Here is a 22,091-nt window from a genome sequence, read left to right as displayed (position 1 = left end):
AAGGATTCTGGAATGGTCGAGAGAGGGGAAATCTAGGAAGGCTTGGGTGAACATTGAACAAGCACAAGTACAAATTCCATTAAGATCACTTCCCTGGTCTCTACCCACAGACAAAGAGAACTCAACAAAAGACCTGCCGACCATCACAACTACCCTTCAAGTATGGAAAACCATATGCACGAACAAAGACTTTGCCCCAACACCTTCGCCCTACTACCCAATATCTCACAATCCCAAATTCCCCCCAGGCAGGAATAATACACTATTAACTAAACTTCAACTCAGACCTGAAAATAAGGTAGTTACGCTACAAGATATAGTCACCACAGAAGGACCACTGACTGACATTACCGGATTTAATCGGCCTACGCTATCGCAATCGTTTCAATATCATCAAATTACACACTTTCTATCCAAGGAAGGTCTACTACACTGGCAACCTAGAGAGGCCACTAGATTTGAAAAGCTTTGCACACACCCGCCCAAAACTAAAACAATATCCATATGCTACAAAATACTACAAGAAAACACGAATGGTACACTCCCATGGTACACAATAAGAAATAACACATGGTTTCCCTCCCCAATGGAGGAAAAGACTTGGAGAGCGATTTTTATGAAAATGATAAAAGCCCACTCTAGCATAACGATCCAAGAAATAAACTATACATTTCTATCTCAGTGGTACACAACTCCAGTAGACATCAATAAATATGATTCAAATGCACCACTGATTTGCTGGAGGTGTAAGAAGGTGCAGGGCAACTACCGACATTTATGGTGGGATTGCAGCAGAATAAAGGGATTCTGGAAAGAGGTACAGAGAATTACAGATCAAACAAGCAACGTTTCACTACCACTCACCCCAGAAGCACTCCTTTTCTTCCTCATCCCAATCCCCTTGAAAAAATTCAAACACTCAATAATACTCTATTTTTTAACCGCGGCCAAACTGGTAATAGCAGGGCTATGGAAAACTGATAATAGACCTTCAAGGCGGGAGTGGTTTCAAAAAATTGAACACATTAATAAAATGGAGGAACTGAGACTGTCAGCACTAGACAAATACCACACTTATCACACAATATGGGATCCATGGAACTCCTATCTAAGAAATCCTAGTTAATTAAAGACAGCAGCAAGTTGGGAAAACAGACATATTAATGGGAACTACTTGATCAAAAGTAGCTCAATTGCACCCTCCTTCAAGAGCTCACACATATGCACATGTCGATAGGAATTATCTTGTTTTGACTTGAATAGTTTTATTTTTTTTATAGTTTATACCACAACTGATGGGAACTGATTTACAACACCATTGTATTACATTGAACGATTTTTGTATTACTGTCACATCTACGCATATTGTATGTACACTGCTAACACTTTATACGTATACTACTAATTGTATGTGAAATGGAAAATTGAATATGTAAAACCAAAATAAAAAGAAATTATATAAAAAAAAAGAATCCAAAGTTGAGTTGTGATACAGAGGTTAAAAGGTATTACAAAATGCAAATTTTGGATGAAATCGAAGCTTCCCTTGTCAGTCTTTCTTTGCTGGGATAAGCCCCTGATGGCTGTCATTTTTTATTTACAGAGGAAAATAGTGCGTTTAATGCATTAATGGTATTTTATTCCTGACTGACAGAGACACAAATCTACATGTGTGAAACATCAGCTAGCATATTGCCTTGATTTTTTGTTTTGCTTTTGTTTTTTGTTTTTTTATTTATTATGTATTTATTATTTTTGTTTAGTTAGATAAAGAAAAATATGTTAGACTGTGCATAATGGATGGAATTTGAACTCAGTAGAGGGGCATCCGCTGCTAGAATTAAATCATTTTAATGTATTATACAAATAAGCAATTAAACAATATATCCAAAATGATCAAAAGTAAAGAAAATTATTAGATACACTCCTTTACTTTTGCATATCCCCAGGCTGCACAAATACTGACGTGAGCACAGACCAGGAAATGACTCAGCCAGCCAATGATAAAGCAAACTTTCTACTATAGCACTGCTCTAAATAGGATCTCTAGTAACAAGCAGTTTCTGTGGAAGCTGTGGAACTGTGAAACTGTAGAAGTAAACAGGGCCGGTGCAAGGATATATGTATACACAGACGAAGGCGCATTTTGCCACCCCCAAAATAAGCCTACACCTGTGTGTCTATTAATCCCCCTTTTATCCATCTTACCCATCCTTTTGCCCGTTTTGTGCTTCTTGACAACTTTTTGTTTCCCCTTTCCCTTTTTGCATACAGTATCCCCTGTTTGTCATTATTTTCATGCTTTTGAGTCTTTATCCCGCCTTTTGTGGCTTCTTAACCCATTATGTATTTTATCTCCTTTCTGAATGCCTTTCCCTCTTTAATTTAACTTATCTCTTTTGCCCCCCCCCCCTTTGTCTCTTACCCCTTTTTATGTATCCCCCCGCCCCTCTCTTTTTCTTACTACTCTATATATATATTTCTTTTTGACTAAGAAAGAAAATCAGTATATTGGAATAGAAACACTCTATCACACTCTAACACACACTATGTCTCATAGTCACTCTCAGGGCAACATTTTACTAATCTACATAAACACACACACACACACTTGTTTTATTTAACACACACACAAACAAACTCCCTGGCTTTTAACACACACACACACATACACACTGGTTTTTACACACACACACATACACTCACTGGTTCTTCCACACATGCATACACACTTACCAACCCTTACAAAAGCACACATACACACTCACTAGCCTTTACCACACGCACATAAACATTCACTGGCTCTTAAACACACACATACACACTCACTGGCTCTTACAATTACACACACACACATACACATTCACTGGCTCTTACACACACATACACGCACTGGCTCTTACACACATACATACATACATACATACACACATAAACGCACTGGCTCTAACACACATACATACATACATACATACACACTCACTGGCTCTTACACACATGTATACACACTCACTCATATATACACACTCGCTGTTTCTTATCATTGTTCCACAGAAGTCCCACCAGGTGTTACCTTTTCTCTCCCACAGCACATGGCCACCCTGATATCCCAGCAGCTTATAGCTCTTAAAGCAATGCTGCGGCCGCTACTTGCTGCTCCCATCTCCTTTGAGGCTATAGTATGAGTAACTGTGAGAAGATTCAGCATTGTGCTGGACAAAGACAGATAATTATTTTCTACACAGCATTTAGGAAGCTGTCCAGGATTTTACTTACACGGCTGTGTCCTGAGCGTATTCTCAACAGCTCCCATTGTGCTACACGCTGAGTATTTTTTTAAAACACATTTAACAAATGTCTCTGACAAGGGTACAAATAGGGAATGAACACTCGATTCTCAAGCATGGTTATTTAATTTACTGACAAGTCAGCTTGAATCAGTATTGTTATGTTGCTTTGGTCTTTGTCGTCAATATTTTGATCAGAGTTTTTTTGGACAAAACAAACCAGGCTGGTTGTTCTCAGTTTGTATTTCAAGGTTGTATAGAAGATGGGGGGAAAAAAGCTACGCATTTAGAATTAGAAGAGAACAAAAGTACAGGTCTGCAGGTATCTTTGATTGTAAACAGGAGCTAAACTGACACAACAGGTCTCTTGTGAATTACTTTTTTTGTCAATACTTTCAGTAGACATCAAAAGTGACACACAGTAGAGAAATCTCACATTAAAGAACACTTTAAAAAAAAAACATTCTTCAGAAAAGCTTTCTTTAATGCTGCATACTGCATTTAAACGAATATCGACAGACCCTATTGAAGCTTGAGCATGCAAATTAAATAATATGTGCCATATCAATGGTCTGCAGCAGGCAAACCCTAACATTATGTCAGGGTACCTGAGGCCTCTACCTCTAAGGGAGGTAGAGACTTGGTGGTGTATCCGTCCAGGCGAGCTGTCTCCTCCGTTCCTCGCGGTTCATCCAGTCACTTAAACACCGGCCGCGAGGAATCCACGTCCTTTTCTAGCAGGACGCTCAATACGTGACGTCATGACGCTAGCACGAGCAATCTGTCACTCAAGTGTCCGATATCCAATCGGTACTTTTCAGAGGCGTGATTTCCATCCAGAACCAGGGTATTTAAGCTTACTCCTTACTTCAGCTCATTGCCCTGTCGTGGTTCTAGCTTGTCTAGTCACTCAGTGCTCTGGTATTCTAGTTTGCTCTTTTGGTTTTGACTCGGCTCGTTGTACTACCCTGTTTCTCTGTTATCCCTTGACCCGGCTTGTCTCTCGCTTATCTGTCTTCTCGTTCCCTCGACCTCGGCTTGCCTCTGACTATTCTTTACTCTCGGTACGTTAGTCCGGCCATTCTAAGGCCCGGTATACGTACCTTTCCACTCTTTGTACTCTGCGTGTTGGATCCCTGTCCCGATCCTGACATTACGACAGGGCCAATGGATCCTGCAGGTACAAACAGTCAGCTTGGTTCTTCGGATCCCAGGTTTGACGCCATGGAACATAGGATGGATCAGATGGCTTTGGCACTACAGGCACTTTTGTCTCGTGCTAGTAATCCACCTGAGGAGACACGTACTCCTTCTATCTCTCCTGCAGTCTCAGGTCTAGAGGTAGCCACTGTAGGTGCTTCTTCCCGTATTACCCCACCAGTACGTTATGGCGGGTCACCGGAGAAGTGTCGTGGCTTTCTAAACCAGATTAGCATCCATTTCGAACTACAACCCCGCTCTTATCCTACAGATAGAGCAAAGGTTGGATTTATTATTACTCTGCTCATTGAAAAAGCTTTGAGATGGGCCAATCCTTTATGGGAGAATGATAATCCACTCGTCTATAATTATAATGCCTTTGTAGCTGCGTTTAGAAGAACTTTTGATCCTCCTGGCAGAAAGGTCAATGCAGCTAGATTAATGTTGCGCCTTAAACAGGACAATCGAACACTTGTGGATTATGCACTAGAGTTCAGATCCTTGGCGGCAGAAGTTAAGTGGAACGAACAGGCTTATATAGATGTGTTTCTGAATGGGTTATCAGATGTAATTCTTGACGAGGTCGCTACTAGAGAACTCCCTGAAAATTTGGAGGATTTAATTTCTTTTATATCTCGTATTGATGAACGCTTAAGAGAGAGGCAGAACACTCGAGATAGGACCCGTAGACCCTCCTTTAAACTAGCGCCAACCTTTCAAATCTCTGAGTTCGAAGACTTACGTATTCCTGAACCTATGCAGATAGGCAGTACTCATCTCACTGAAAGGGAGAGACAGTACAGGAGAAGGGAGGGTTTATGTATGTATTGTGGAGTCAGGGGTCATTTACGCCTAAATTGTCCCAATCGTTCGGGAAACGCTCGCACCTAAGTTCCTCTAGAGGACAGGCCTTGGGTGTTTCTACTTTGTCCTCTATTCACAACTACAAGGAGCTCAGGCTTGTGTTACCCGTTTCTTTAAAGTGGGAGAAGGGAGTAGTTAAGACTATGGCACTAATCGATTCTGGAGCTGCTGAGAGCTTTATAGATCAGGGTTTTGCTGCCAAGCATGCTATTCCATCCCAGTTAAAAGAGACACCTCTGGCTGTTGAGGCCATCGATGGTAGACCGTTACTTGAGCCTATTATTTTTCATGAGACCATACCGATTAACTTGACTGTTGGCATCCTGCATAAAGAGGATATATCCTTGATGCTCATTTCTTCTCCGTCTATTCCCATAGTTCTGGGGTACTCCTGGCTGAGGAGACACAACCCTATTATTAATTGGGAATCAGGGGAGATAGTTTCATGGGGAGAGAATTGTCAAGAAAAATGCTTGCGGAAGGTCTTACCTCTTGGATTAACTAATACATCGAATACCTCTGACAATCCTACAGAGACACAAATTCCGCCTCAGTATCTAGATTTAAAGGCAGTATTTGACAAAAAGAAAGCCGATACCTTACCCCCACACAGGTCCTTTGATTGCAAAATTAACCTACTCCCTGGTACCATGCCTCCCAGAGGTCATGTATACCCATTATCTATAAAGGAGAACTCAGTCCTAGAGGAATATATTCACGAGAATTTAGACAAGGGATTCATCAGGAGGTCCTCCTCCCCTGCCGGGGCTGGATTTTTTTTTGTCAAAAAGAAAGATGGTTCTTTGAGACCTTGTATTGATTATCGAGGCCTGAATAAGATAACCATTAAAAATGCCTACCCGATTCCCTTGATCACCGAACTCTTCGATCGTTTGAAGGGCTCTACAATTTTCACCAAGTTAGACCTCAGAGGGGCATATAACTTGGTGAGAATCCAGCAGGGACATGAGTGGATGACGGCATTCAATACTCGATATGGCCACTATGAATATACCGTCATGCCTTTTGGGTTATGCAATGCACCAGCAGTATTCCAAGATCTGATTAATGAGGTTCTTAGGGAATTTCAGCAAGAGTGCGTCATTGTATACCTAGATGATATACTCATTCATTCTAGTGACATTGAGATTCATCACAAACAAGTCAGGAGGGTTTTGCACAAGCTTCTCCAGCATGGCTTGTACTGCAAGTTGGAGAAATGTAGCTTTGATCAAACCCAGGTAACCTTTCTCGGCTATGTGATCTCTGGGGAGGGATTTAAGATGGATCCGGATAAGCTCCAATCCATTCTAGAGTGGCCTTTACCCACAGGTCTTAAAGCCATACAGAGATTTATTGGTTTTTCCAATTATTATAGGCGCTTTATTAAGGGCTATTCTTCCATTATTGCACCTATCACTAACATGACCAAACAGGGGGCTGACACTAAGAATTGGACTACTGAAGCTCTCCTTGCGTTCAAGACTCTCAAGGAGCTTTTCGCTTCCGCTCCAATTTTAGTTCACCCTGACACTTCTCTGCCATTTTTGCTCGAGGTAGACGCATCAGAGACTGGTTTAGGTGCTGTTCTATCTCAAAGGTTGGGTGTTGATAAACCATTACATCCATGTGGATTTTTCTCTAAAAAATTGACCGGTACTGAAAGCAGGTATGACATTGGTGACAGAGAATTACTAGCGGTTATCAAGGCTTTGAAAGAATGGAGACATTTATTGGAAGGTACATTACATCCTGTTACCATCCTGACAGACCACAAAAACTTGTCTTATATCGGAGAGGCCAAGCGTCTGTCCTCCAGGCAGGCTCGTTGGTCGTTGTTTCTTACCCATTTCAATTACGTTCTGACTTACAGACCTGGGTCAAAGAATTCTAAAGCCGATGCGCTATCTCGCCAATATGAACCCTCTGCTTCAGTTGAACCACTTTTGTCTTCCATTGTACCCAAATGCAATATTATTGCTAATACCAGTCTCAAAATTCATTCCCCGCTACTTGACCAGATCTTGAAGTCACAACATCTAGCTCCCGGAAACACTCCTGAGGGAAGAAACTTTGTTCCTCCTGAACTTCAACTGGAGCTCTTACAATGTTTTCATGAAAGTAAAATAGCTGGTCATCCTGGTATTCGCAAGACGTACTCTCTGATATCCAAGGATTTCTGGTGGCCTTCACTTCGTAAGGATATTGAGGAGTTCGTCGCAGCTTGTGAGACTTGTGCCAAGACTAAACTATCTCATGCATCCCCATGTGGCCTGTTACACCCCTTGGACATTCCTGAGAAACCTTGGTCCTGTTTGTCCATTGACTTTATCGTTGATTTGCCTGCTTCCAAAAGACAGACTGTTATTCTCACGGTGGTGGATAGATTTACCAAGATGGCCCATTTCGTGCCATTACCTAAACTTCCGACTTCCCCTGAATTGGCGGAGATTTTTGCGAGAGAAGTTTTTCGCCTACATGGGATCCCTTCAGAGATTGTTTCTGATAGAGGTTCTCAATTTGTCTCACGTTTCTGGAGATCCTTTTGTTCTCAAATGGGCATCAAATTGAACTTTTCCTCTGCCTATCACCCTCAGTCTAACGGAGCTGCTGAACGTACTAATCAAAAGATCGAACAGTATCTGCGTTGCTTTGTTTCCGAACACCAGGACGATTGGGTCGGTCTGATTCCTTGGGCGGAGTTCGCACACAATAACCTTGTTTGCGATTCAACTCGCTCTAGCCCTTTCTTCATGAACTATGGCTTTCATCCTTCGATTTTTCCTTCGGTTTCCTCTTCTCAGGGGATACCGTCGGTTGATGATCATGTCGCCAACCTGAAGAAATTATGGGATCAAACTCGACAAATTCTATTACATAGTTCCTCGCTGTTCAAGAAACACGCTGACAAACATAGAAGAGCGGCTCCTGTTTTTGTTCCTGGGGATAGGGTATGGTTGAGTACTAAGAATATTCGCCTAAAAGTTCCGTCCATGAAATTTGCTCCTCGTTACATAGGTCCTTACAGGGTTCTCACTCGTATCAATCCGGTTGCGTATCGCCTTGCTCTGCCACCTGCCTTACGCATTCCTAACTCTTTTCATGTCTCCTTGTTGAAACCCCTCATTTGCAACAAATTTTCCTCTAAGGTCTCCTCGCCTCGTCCTGTTCAGGTGGAGGGTCGGGAGGAGTACGAGGTCAGCTCCATCATTGACTCCAGAATTTCAAGGGGAAAATTGCAATATCTGGTCAACTGGAGGGGATATGGTCCTGAGGAGAGGAGTTGGGTACCTCAGGAGGACGTCCATGCTTCTCGCCTTCGCAGAGCATTTCACCTTCGCTTCCCATCTCGCCCCGGTTCATTCCGCCCGGTGGGCGTATCTGAGAGGGGGGGTACTGTCAGGGTACCTGAGGCCTCTACCTCTAAGGGAGGTAGAGACTTGGTGGTGTATCCGTCCAGGCGAGCTGTCTCCTCCGTTCCTCGCGGTTCATCCAGTCACTTAAACACCGGCCGCGAGGAATCCACGTCCTTTTCTAGCAGGACGCTCAATACGTGACGTCATGACGCTAGCACGAGCAATCTGTCACTCAAGTGTCCGATATCCAATCGGTACTTTTCAGAGGCGTGATTTCCATCCAGAACCAGGGTATTTAAGCTTACTCCTTACTTCAGCTCATTGCCCTGTCGTGGTTCTAGCTTGTCTAGTCACTCAGTGCTCTGGTATTCTAGTTTGCTCTTTTGGTTTTGACTCGGCTCGTTGTACTACCCTGTTTCTCTGTTATCCCTTGACCCGGCTTGTCTCTCGCTTATCTGTCTTCTCGTTCCCTCGACCTCGGCTTGCCTCTGACTATTCTTTACTCTCGGTACGTTAGTCCGGCCATTCTAAGGCCCGGTATACGTACCTTTCCACTCTTTGTACTCTGCGTGTTGGATCCCTGTCCCGATCCTGACACATTACACACATCACTTGGCATGCTGTAATTTGAAGGATGTCTAGTGTAGCAGAGAGCTATCATAAATGTCAGTGTTACATTCTGACTACACATACTGACTAAAACAAAAATTCAAATCAATTTTGTTGCTTATGGTAATATAAGACGTAAATACACCCATTAGTCGATTATTACATACAAATAATTATGTGATGTATGCAAATATAAATACTGTAGTTGAATTCTGATTTTACATCTGCCAATATATATCCTTAAAGGACTAATAAAGAAACTCAGGCCATTTCATATTGTTGAAATAGTCTGGGTGCTGTGGCCCTGTATTTATAGCTCTTCAATCTAAAACATTGCAGTTTAGTATTCCTAGGACTATAGTGTTTGCATTTCTAATGCTATAGCGTTCCTTTAATGTTAACTGTTCCACACCAACCCTGTTGGCGATTTTTGGAATGGACTATTTGGGGAATGGGCTCCCTATACCTTCAAATTTTAAAAGGTTAGAAGGAAGTAGATTACAGTTTATGGTTTTTCTGCTTTTTTATATTTGATTTAGAGACTGGCAGGGTTAATTACTGAAGTAATTAATTCAAGGTACATTCAAAGTGAATTTCAAATGTAAGGCCAAAATAGCTGAATTGAAAGCATAGCTTATCAAGATAATGTTTTCAGTTTGGTTTAAATTTGTAATTTCATCATGAATTCACCTTGAATTCTAACTTTAGTAAATAACCCTGTCGATAATGAAAAATATATATATATATATATCCTCATCCCAATACACTATATTCCCACCCAAATACATGTTGTAATGGATGGAAATTCCAGCCCCCCCCCCCCCCCCCCCTATAGTGACACTGTAGTCACAAGAACAACTACAGCTTAATATAGTTGTTCTGGTGAGCATAGTCAGTCCCTGCAGGTTTTTTTTTAATAAAACACTGTGTTTTCAGATAAAAGGCAGTGTTTACATTACTCCCTAGGTACACCTCCAGTGGCCACTCCTCAGATGGCCACTATAGGTGCTTTCTTTTTTTTTTCTATATTTTTTCATATTTTATTTTTTATTTATTTTCTTAGACTGTGAATGAACAAGTTCTCATATTTGCATAAAAACAAAGAATAGTAACCATGAAACAAAGAGCATAGTAATTACTATGCACACGTTGATACAATCAAAGAACGTCATTGAACATACATTGTTGAAACAGAAATCGTGAATACATGTTTTTCAGAGCATTATTGGCATTACAATGGCAGAATATACACAGTCGATTGTGTGTGTTGGTATTCAACAGGCTGATTACGATTTTGTTCATGCGCATTAATAATAACTATTTGGGCTCTCTAGTGTTTAAGCTTATGTCTCTAACATTATTAATTAGCAGGCGGGCACAGATATAGATCGTCTCTACTTTCTCTAGTTAGTACATTCATTCGCTCTAGTTTCCCCTCTGTCTTTGTTATCTACTTGTCTCCTATACCTCCCTGCTCTCTTGTTGTTAAGAATGTGTCCCATGGGGCCCATCTATTCTTGAATTGGTTAAATTTACCTATAGCGGATAGTCTTAATTCTTCCATCTTATATATATATATAGTCGACTTTTTGATACCATTCCCTTCTGGAGGGTCTTTTATTACTTTTCCAATTTCCAGTTATGACCATCTTAGCTGCTGTTAGTAGGTAGTATATCAATGAGTGTTTGAATTTGTTCATGGAAATTGGGATGTTGAAGAAAAGGACCATCTCTGGTTTAAATGACATAGGCACCCCAATAATGTGTTCCGTGGTTTTTGTCACCTCCCTCCAGAATGCCTCTAGCCTCCCACAGGACCACCAGATGTGGTGATAAGTGCCCTGTTCTTCCTCGCACCTCCAGCAAGTAGGCGAGTGGTGAGAGTCATATTTGTGAATGTCCACTGGCGTGGTATACCAGTGAGAGAGAAATTTGAAGTTTATTTCTTGAAGGGGTATGCTCGGGTTTGTTTTCATAATTTTGCGAAAAATCGTCTTCCATGTGTCCGCAGTCATTTGTGCTGAAAACCATTGGTTTCCGGCTCTGGTATATAACGGCAGCTGTCTGTCCGTCGTTTTTTGCATTAAGTTATAGCATTTGGCCACTATTTTTTGTGTGGGTGGGTTCGAGCACCATTTCTCAAACAGTGTTTCTTCTCTGGGCTTCCACTGCAGAAGTCCTTCTTTGCTCAAGAAGTGTTTAAGTTGGTGATATTGGAAGGTTTGAGATAAAGTTATTTGGTTTTGTGTCAGTCCCGTGATCATTTCTAAAGATTTCAGTCCCTCATCGGTTATTAAATCACCTAGTGATGTGTGGTTGTTTATGGGTTGGGAGGATTGAGATTTTAAAATACCTCCTGTTCCCGTGGGGAACAGGGGGTTTTGGGATATCGGGTACTTGGGGGACGGGGTAGGTGCGAGTTCTGGGCATTGATGTATCTTTTTCCAAGTCTGAAGGGTAGCAGCTGTTGTTGTGAGGTCGTTCATTATCCTACTTTTAGATGTGGATATCATCCATGGTAGGGCTTGTAGGGGTGTTTGAGTTTGCGTTTGTTCAATGCTAACCCATGCCTTTTTGGATATTGGTGTGGACCATTCCAGTATCCTCCCTAGATGTATTGCTCTATGATAGTTTTGTATGTTCGGGCACCCTAGTCCTCCCTTCTCTTTAGATTTTGTTAATAGTTGAAAGGCTATGCGCGGTCGTTTCTTGGCCCAGATGAAGGACGTGAATAGTGTTTGTATTGTGTGGAAGAAGTGTGTTGGTATAAGTATTGGGATCGTGTTGAGGAGGTAGAGGAGCCTAGGGAGTATGTTCATTGTTATGATGTTGATTCACCCCATCCATCTGAAGTGGAGCTTGTCCCAAGAGTTTAAGTCTCTCGTTATCTCAGCTATCAATCTCGGGAAGTTGGCCTTGTATAATGTCTGGTGTGAGTTGGTTAGTTGAACCCCTAGATATTTAATTCTCTGGTTAGCACATTGGAATGGGAATGATTTCGCTATAGGTGCTTTCTAGGTCAATGCTCTGCATGAAGACACTTAACACTCCACATAGAGATAATCAGAATTGACATTTTCAACCAACCCAATGCTTTCCTATGGGATAGCATTGTGATTGGCTGAGATCATAAATTATGATTATGTCAACCAAGGAGGCAGATCAAGTTTTCTTATTATTTAAGGTGTACAAGGGGTGGGTGGGGGGAGGGATTCTACAATATTATTTTATCTCTAGTGTCAGGAAAACATCTTGGGGCTACTGTAATTTGTTTCCAGAGTCCCATACAATTGATTTAGTTTGTTTATCAGGAGTTCATTTTGAAGTAGATTGCAAAAAAGGGAACCATGATTTGGAATTTGTGTATACTTACTTTTTATGAATTATCTCTTTGGTTCCTATCTAAAATCCGATTTGCTTTTATTAAATAAATAATGTATTATAGTGTACTCAGAAACAAATTGTAAAATATTGGCAAAAAAGGGTGATCTTGAAAATTAAAAATATCTACAAATCACATCTTGCTTGTTTTAACCTACATTTTGTAATTTAAGAGTTTATTTGTTGATATATGAATTATCATAGCAAATGGGAAGAATGGTAAAGCACTACAAAAGCCACTAGAGAGAATAGGGATAGGCATCATGGTCATCCAAACCAAGTGATCACTTTCAGCAGAGAAGAATATTGAATAGAGAGTAAAATATGTGGAATCAAAAATGACAGAAAGAAGCAAATAATAGAGTGCTTTCTTACAGTGGGAGCAGTAAGGAATGTGATAAAAGTATATGACAAACCTGGTTCAGGGAAATAGGAAAAACGTAATCGATAGGACAAGCCAAAAGTCAAGGAATACAGAATGGAGAATAGTCAAGGTACAAAGATTCAATAATATAACAAACTCTTGGATAAGCAATATTGTAAGCCACAACAGGGCACTGAGAAAAAAAATAATTAGCTTAAATAGCCCTAAGAGAGAGAGGTTATCGGGTGTTATGCGACATCAAAAGGAAGGTGCAATTATTTAGGTAGAGAGTTCAGAGCCATATGAGGGCTCAGGTCATCAGTGGCCAGCTCCTGTCAGAATGCTGGAGGAAAGCACAGTCGGAGGAGATGGGAGTGAGTGTGGTACCTCCAGCATGTGGACAAACCATGCCGGAGCACACGTCACTGCAGCACCCCGTAGGTGCCGTAACACTTGTGATTGTGATGCCATGGAGTGGTACAATCCCCACTGTGGTATCCTTGTCACTTTGGGTATAGATTTGGGTATGCACTTTTATAAGGACTTTTATAGCAGGTGAAATGCATTTTATCTTGTGTTTTTTTGTGTGTGTTTTAATAAATCATTTTTATAACTTATCCTAAGGCTCTGATTTCCTGCTGAAAAGTTTAATCTATATCCTACGGTGGAGATTTATAGCACCTGTGCCTTGTGAATTGAGCAATTCAATATTGCTCAATAAATGGTAAATATGATTCCTTTTTATTTCTGCTGTTATTATTGTAGTGTATACTATGTTGCTGATTTATTTATTAGATATCTCTGCTAAGTATACCTAAAATGGCAAGGATCTCAGAGTGCAGAATTTTCCACTCCAAACCATCACAAGAGAGCAAATTTGGGCTCACTAATATGTGAGTGTATATATTTAGCCTTTATTGTACTATATATAGTTCCTTTCTTTTTCTCTTTGTTTTTCACATATTTTTCTCTCGACTCTGAGGTGCAACACCCTTCTCTGCTGCAAGCTATTATGAATTTGAAGTGAACTCTTAATTAAATGTAAATTTTAGGCCAAAACAAGATTTTTTTAAATCTCAGCTTGCAACTATAAATTACATTTAAAATCTTGGTGTTAAACTAAAGCACAACTCTTTATATTTTTATTGAATTTACATTGAATTGACATTGGATTTTTTTTCTCAGTTTTCAAATGTTATTTGAAATTGACTGAGACCAGAAATGTTTTGTTGCTAACTAAATTATTTTTCTTTCATGCTTCACACAATCTTTAAATAACCACTTTAACGTATAAATCATGTTATGCAGTGTATGAACCAATATCAAGGATCATTACGAGACAAGTCACAATTGTCTGTAATCGGAAACGAAAGCAAAACATTTAGATTGTTCCTGAATGACATATTTTACTAAATAAATAATACCTGGGTTGAATTTAAAAGGCTGCATGGTGATTTAGAAAATTAAAAGGTCAATATAAGCCATTTAAGCATTAATGAAATGCTCAGGCTAATACATGTAGCTTTTTCGTAGAATTGTTAAGTATCATTTAAATTTTTGTTTCAAAATGTAATTATTTTTTATATTTACTTAAGCTAAATTTTTGTTTCTGCCTTGCAGTGAATTTTCAAAAACATGAAGGGGGTAATTAAATAAGGAGTTGTGGTGATCATACTTGAATTTAGTAGGATGTAGAAAATCTGACAAAATCCCAAATTTATCACATTTTCCCCCACTCTGTTAATTTTTTAGTTTCAGGTTGTCACAACTCAGTATGTTGTGACTTGTAGTAAATGCCTGCTGTCTATAACATGAGAATTATGGCATTATTCCATGATGCCAACAGAAATCTTGGTGAGGCGGGCAAGGTGGGTGATCTCTTGTCATGCGGATCACCATGCCTTCAAGAAGATCTCACCTTCTAGACTCTGGGGGTTAACCGGGCCCGCCAAACCTACAGCTCACACCAACGCTGTAACAGTATCTGTTAAAATAAATTCTCATCATCACCTAAAAAGATGCTGGCTGAATTCACTTCTACTTTGACTAGGCCTATGCAACCTGATCTGGAGCACCCACACTCAGCTGCCCAATTCTTGAAGCAGCTAGATGACCTCTTTGAGCACTTTTGGAAATCCTGGGATTCTCATCATTCTGCTACTACTCCTTGGACTCCAGAAGAGAATCTGGGGAGTGAGTGTCTGGCAGTATGTCTGAGCCTCCTCTGGGTGATTAGTATACTCATGCTGAGGGCCGGAGGACTATTGGCAGGGTTCCATTCAGGTCTTCTGTCTCTTCCCAGCGGAGAAAAACTTGTACTAGAGGAATCTTCAAGCCCATGGTTTGCAGATGCTGCAATCTGGCCTAGGGCTGGAGGGATGCTCTATATCACACCCAAACTCTCCACCTGTTTAACTTCTTGGATGTTGGAATAGGCCGCCTAAACACAGTCATTACTTTACACAGCCACCTAAATGTTTGATCAGCTGAGTTTATTTAGTTATTTACCTTGTTTATCTATTTTATTAAGCTTTATTTGTCTTTGTCTGCGTGCATGTTCCTCCTTAATTTTCAAACTAAGCTAGCCTTTCTCATCTCTGAATTATAGCATCTATCATTATTCCAAACATGCCAACCTTGCCTGTTATAGCTTGTTATTATTATATTTTTATCATCTTTGAACTGATTATCTATGTTTGAATATTGTGTTCTTGATTACTATTTCACTTGTCATGTCATTATCCTTACCTCCATAAAGAGAAAGATCCCATAGCAAATCATATTGTTCTGGTTTGAAAATGTAAATATTGTTTTCGCACAAAAAAAAAAAAAAAAGAGCACAATCGGGGCTGGAAAACATTCAATGCTGGATATCTTTATTTAAAATGCATTTTTTGTGTACTTTACTGTATTATCTTCATGAACTGACTAAATCTCAGATTGTGCTGACAGCATGGAACTCCATTGATCTTCAAGGTGATTAAAGAATACTCTGTTTCTATAGATATCCCTAATATATGACTAAAGTGATAGAATAAAATTAGCTTCAGCAGCTTGAAATTTTTTAAACAGTAGACCATAATCATATATTTATATATAATGACAAGTGAATTATTATTATTTGTTTCAAAAAAGCATACTTGTCAGCTGACAACTGTGTTTTTCCCCAAAAAATATAATTACAGGAAGGGTATCCACATTAGTATTTGGAATGCATCATGCAGAAACAAATTAAGACTACAATTAAAAATTATGAAGGCCATCTAAAGTAGGCCACCACCTCCCTTATGGGCTTGTTGTGTTGCCTTTTGAAAAGTATTCTATATTGTTTGCTTTACTTTCTATATTTTAAGCAATTTTGAGAGGTGAACATGTTCAACCCCTTAAGGACCAAACTTCTGGAATAAAAGGGAATCATGACATGTCACACATGTCATGTGTCCTTAAGGGGTAAAGCTCTTTTTCTGTTACCCTGATTTTGGTATCTTGACATTGATGTGCCTCGTTAGAGCACATTATTTATAGCGTCATTTTTGTGATTTTACTGTTTTCTGTTGTTTTATGATGTTATCATAATCATTCATAATATTGAGAAATTAACCAGTGTAAAGAAATGTTAAAAATATATATTCCAGTCACCAATATGTTCTATGATTTCTACTTCTATAATATATTCATACCTCAATAAATAAAAATAAATAAAAATAGTACTCATGGCCCCTTCTATGGGTGTACAATGAAAGTGTATGGAATATATAGAACAAAGATTGTTGAAGATATAATTGTTTTAATAAAAACTAAATGGGATAGTATTGAGCCCCGGAGGTTGCATGGAAAAGTTTTATAGAGTTAGTAAATCATGTCCATGATATAATTAATGTATGAACGCTATTTAACTATTTTGTGTACTCAATATAGTTAATTCATGCACGTGATCTACTAAATCATGTATATGAGATAACTATATCATGGGCAGCAGGGCTCTCTCCTTTCTGGCTCTGCCTTCTTTAGTCCCTACTTAGTTCCAACAAGGTGGCAGAGTTGGCCAGCTCTCTGTCAGCCAAGGACTGAAACAGACCAAAGCAGCAATAAGGGAGGTAGAGGCTCACTGAGGTGCCGGCTTTGATGCCCATCATAGAGTTATCTCATGCACACGATTTAGTAGATCATGCACATGACTTCACTTGTGGGCATGATGAACTAAATAGTGAGCATGATTTAAAAAAAAAAAAAAAACATGTTCAATGTCACCTGCAGGGCTCTGTAGGAAAGAGACAGATGATATTGAATAATATCAATATTAGATCATCTACTACCTACTACACTTGCATACAGTAATACAACTAGAGAATTTGTATTTAAAAGGGGATTTTCAAATGCATTAATCCATGGAATACAAAATTGACAAAAGACTCCTCAGTTACTATGAGTCACAATTTTTCCCCACCATAACCGTTTTGGTTTTTGCTTCCCAAGTACTGCCAAGCCTCAATAAGCAAACCAGTAACTAACCTCATGCTGATGATTTGCATTAACAATGAAACAGCTGTCCATGAATGGTTCACTGGCTTTGCATCTTTTCCTAAGTTGTATTTCAAAGTTGTTGTATACAGCAAACACAGACTCAAAGGAATCCATGTTTAAAATGGAATGAGGCAAAAATGTGATTCTTTGTTAAACTAATTTGCATATGCCCACCCAGTATCCTTCGGTAGTAACATCACTGCAAATTTGTGACTTCTGTGGGAAAATCAAGTCTTATGGCTTGACTGGTGTGCAGATTTTTGTTTAACATTGTATTAACTATCCACAGACTTCAGGTGAAAGGGCTTTTCAATCACAATTTTTTCCCCACCATAACCTTTTTGGTTTCTGCTTCCTATAAATATATATAGGTTATGGTGGGGAAACAATTGTGATTGAAAACCAGGGCTTAAGTCCTGCAGGCAATAACCAGGGGGCGGCAAAAAATGCCACCCCCAAATGCCCTGATTGACCCCCCCTCCTGGCAGGCGGCTGTCTCCCTGTCACACACGGCGAGGGAGCTGTGTTCTCCCAGCTCTCACCCTCTCGTGCTCCCAGCATCAGTAGACAGCCCGCGCGGCGAGAGGGAGCAGAGAGGACACAGTTCCTCCCATGTGACAGGGAGACAGCCGCCTGCCTCACTGCAGCCCCACTGGACCCCAGGGACCTATCCATGCCATCTTTCCCAAAAGGTAGGGAGGCTCATTGGGTGGGAAATGTTAATTTTAATAATATTACTAATTTGTATATATGTCTGTTTGTGTATGTGTGTGTATGTCTGTTAGTATATGTGTGTGTGTGTATGTATGTTAGTGTATGTATGTGTGTGTGTGTATGTCTGTTAGTGTATGTATATGTATGTCTGTTAGTGTATGTCTGTTAGTGTATGTCTGTTAGTGTATGTGTGTGTTTGTGTCAGTGTGTGTGTGTATGAGTGTATTTACGTCTGTTAGTGTATGTACGTGTGTGTGTATGAGTGTATGTGTCCAGGAAAGGGGACAACAGCCCCCCGCCATCATCTGGGAGACACCTTATGAAGGCCTATGCTACCTTCTTGTGAGTGCATCTAATTATAGCGCACATAATTTATAATGTGGATTTACACTATGTTTTGCAAATCTTTTTATTTTCAGATAATCAGCTGTTTTCCTATATTGTTGTACATACGTTGATATATATATGAATATAAATATAATTAAATACTAGTTCATGACAATAAGAGAGAGAAAAAGGTATTCTGTACCTCCTGATTGGGGGAGTAAAAATTACGTCACTATGAAATTGAATTAGAGAAGAAATTGCCAGGAGAAAGAGAAAATAACAAGTGTGTCGCTAATAGAGTGGAGGCGGCCAAAGGCAGGGCAACCAGTATATCAATTATCCACAAGGAAAAATTGACTAAAGTTAAAACTTAACCTTTAATACTACGGATAAAACACGCATCCTAATAACCAAAACAACCAAAATGAAAGGAAAAATAAGAAAAGAAGACTATGTACATATATACAATAACGAATATCCTGGGTCGTGGCTAGAATAGTGAGTAAATTTTATAACATGACAGGAGGCTTCGTATTTGCTTAAGTCTCTCTTTACTAGAACTCCACAGCAGCACAGAAAACAACCAATCAGAAAAAAGTTAGGTACTATAAAACTCCCCTCCACATGCATCATTTCCTCTTTCTTTGCTGCTCCGCATCAGTACAGGTCAGAGTACCACTGCCTCCTGCTTATAGTGGGTGGCTTTGGGTTTTATTATGATTTATTAGGATTAATTATGAATTATTGGATTTAATATGATTTCTTTGTTTTTTATTGGGATTGATTATGTTTGGTTGTGCTCTATATGTGATATTATTTATTATGCCTAGCCTTGGGGATTGATGTGCTTTTAGCTCTTCTTTGCGTCCCCTGTCTTCTACTTGGGGGATTTTCCGTTACATTGCGGTGGTTTGGGGGGTCCCTGGAGATAACTATCTACTTTGCTCTCCTCTTGGTTTTTGCCCCTTCCCTCCTCCACCCGCTCTCTCTCGCCCTTCTGCCTTTTTCCCGCCCTCTCTTCCGCGGGCTACTAGTGTCCTTTCGGGGTTTCAGGAGACAAGCCGCCTTGTTGCTGCTCCCTCTGATCCCCCGAGCTCAGTTGCGAGACTGCGGCATCCGGGGTACTCACGGTAGGAGGCGAGTACCCGGTGGCTGGTTTCGAATGCGCACGTGGCCGCCTCACCGCAATGGCTCCCTCTAGAGCCGCGGGCGTCCGACCGCCTCGAGGAAGGTGCGCCTGCTCGCGGCCGCCTCCCCCGTCCACGGTCAGATATCGGCCATTGTTGCCCCGCTGGGATTCCCCAACGGATGTCTGCAGGTTTTTTCCTTAGCTTTCTCTTATGGCACTTTTTCTTTTCTATGACAGTGTAGGTCAGTTTTTTCCTGTGAGCTTTGCTGCCTGTGTACATCCTAATAGGCTGCATGTTTTGCTATCAGTGTACATCCTAATATGCTGCAGGTTTTTGCTATCAGTGTACATCCTAATATGCTGCAGGTTTTGCTATCAGTGTACATCCTAATATGCTGCAGGTTTTTGCTATCAGTGTACATCCTAATATGCTGCAGGTTTTTCTATCAGTGTACATCCTAATATGCTGCAGGTTTTTGCTATCAGTGTACATTTCAGTATGCTGCAGGTTTTGCTATCAGTGTACATTTCAGTATGCTGCAGGTTTTTGCTATCAGTGTACATTTCAGTATGCTGCAGGTTTTGCGATCAGTGTACATTTCAGTATGCTGCAGGTTTTGCGATCAGTGTACATTTCAGTATGCTGCAGGTTTTTGCTGTCAGTGTATATTTCAGTATGCTGTAGTTTTTGCTGTCAGTGTATATCTCAGTGTGCTGTGTGTTTTTACTGACAGTGTGTATCACAAATTGCTGTGAGTTTTACTGACAGTGTACGTCACAGGTCACGGTGAGTTTTACGGACAGTGTATATCACGGATTTCGGCGAGTTCTACTATCAGGATATATCACAGATTACTGTGAGTTACAGGTATATTGGAAACTCAGTTATACAGGCTCTGTACAGGGCGTATACAGCGCCAGCTAATTCTAGGATTCATGTGCTTCTCAGTATATGTTTTCCTGGCCCAGCTATGAGACCTCAGATGAGACTACTCTGGTATGACTTAACAGACCTGGATCTGTCTCTAACTGGTATGGGAGACCAGTCTACGCTGATACTGTACAATTTTATCAGGTTATTGGGGAGAGTCATTGAGTTGGCTATTGTTTGACCCTACTCCTGGAAGAGTCCATGGTTACAATACCCTTCAGGTGGTATGGTGATGGTAATCTATAATGATCCTAAGATATTTCAAACGGATCTGTGAGCAAGTGCATACCGATTCACAGTTTACGGAGAGTATTGCTCAGTGTATCTTACATCCATGGACTTGATAGTCACTGGAACATCTTCCGCTTATATCCGCTACAGCTGGAATACCACCGTTTGCCTGCTGGGCATTTAGGGGCTGCCAGTCCCGGTCAGGTTACTCACTCGGCATTACGCTGTCTAAAAGGATTAGTGTCTAAGGGTCCTATGTCACAAGATACCCTGAGGATCTACAATTTAGGGGCCTCTACCCGAACTCAGAGGTCCCCGTTACTCATTTATGCCCACTGTAAAGCGCTACGGCATTGGAAGGCGCTAGATGAATACATGTTTATAATATATCATGGTAATATTGATTGGCCTGCTATGTCTGTGCCCATAAGAACGGCCTGCTATGTCTGTGCCCATAAGAACGGCCTGCTATGTCTGTGCCCATAAGAACGGCCTGCTATGTCTGTGCCCGTAAGTACGGCCTGCTATGCCTGTGCCCATAAAAACGGCCTGCTATGTCTGTGCCCCATTGATTGGCCTGCTTTGTCTGTGCCCCATTGATTGGCCTGCTTTGTCTGTGCCCCATTGATTGGCCTGCTTTGTCTGTGCCCATTAGAACGGCCTACTATGTCTGTGCCCATTAGAACGGCCTGCTATGTCTGTGCCCATTAGAACGGCCTGCTATGTCTGTGCCCATTAGAACGGCCCGCTATATCCGTGCCCGTTAATATGGCCTGCTAGGTCTGTACTCATTAAAGAGGCCGGTTATACCTGTGCCCCATTGATTAGTCAACTATTCCGTGTCCATTCGTTTGGCCCTTCTGACGGGCCTGCTCTGTGGGTGCCGAACCCCTTTTGGTCGCAAGCCTGGGGACTATCAATGAGGAAAAGCCAGTACCCACCAGTGACAGAGAAATAAGCAGGTGTCCAGGCAAACACCGTTGCCATACTATCCAAGAGGACGCTAGTATACGGCCATCTGAATATGGTGGGAAGGGTGGAAGCCCAAAACCTCATGCCTGAAAGGCTAGGTTTCCTTATGAAGACCCCGGACACACATCCACGGTTTGCGTAAGACCGGCGGTGGAGGCTACCTTCTAGCTGAGATGGAATTTGCGTTTTTACTCTTGTCTAC

The sequence above is a fragment of the Pelobates fuscus genome, chromosome 1 (genome assembly GCF_036172605.1).
Source record: "Pelobates fuscus isolate aPelFus1 chromosome 1, aPelFus1.pri, whole genome shotgun sequence".
NCBI lineage: Eukaryota > Metazoa > Chordata > Amphibia > Anura > Pelobatidae > Pelobates > Pelobates fuscus.
Note: the sequence above shows the minus strand (reverse complement) of the source record.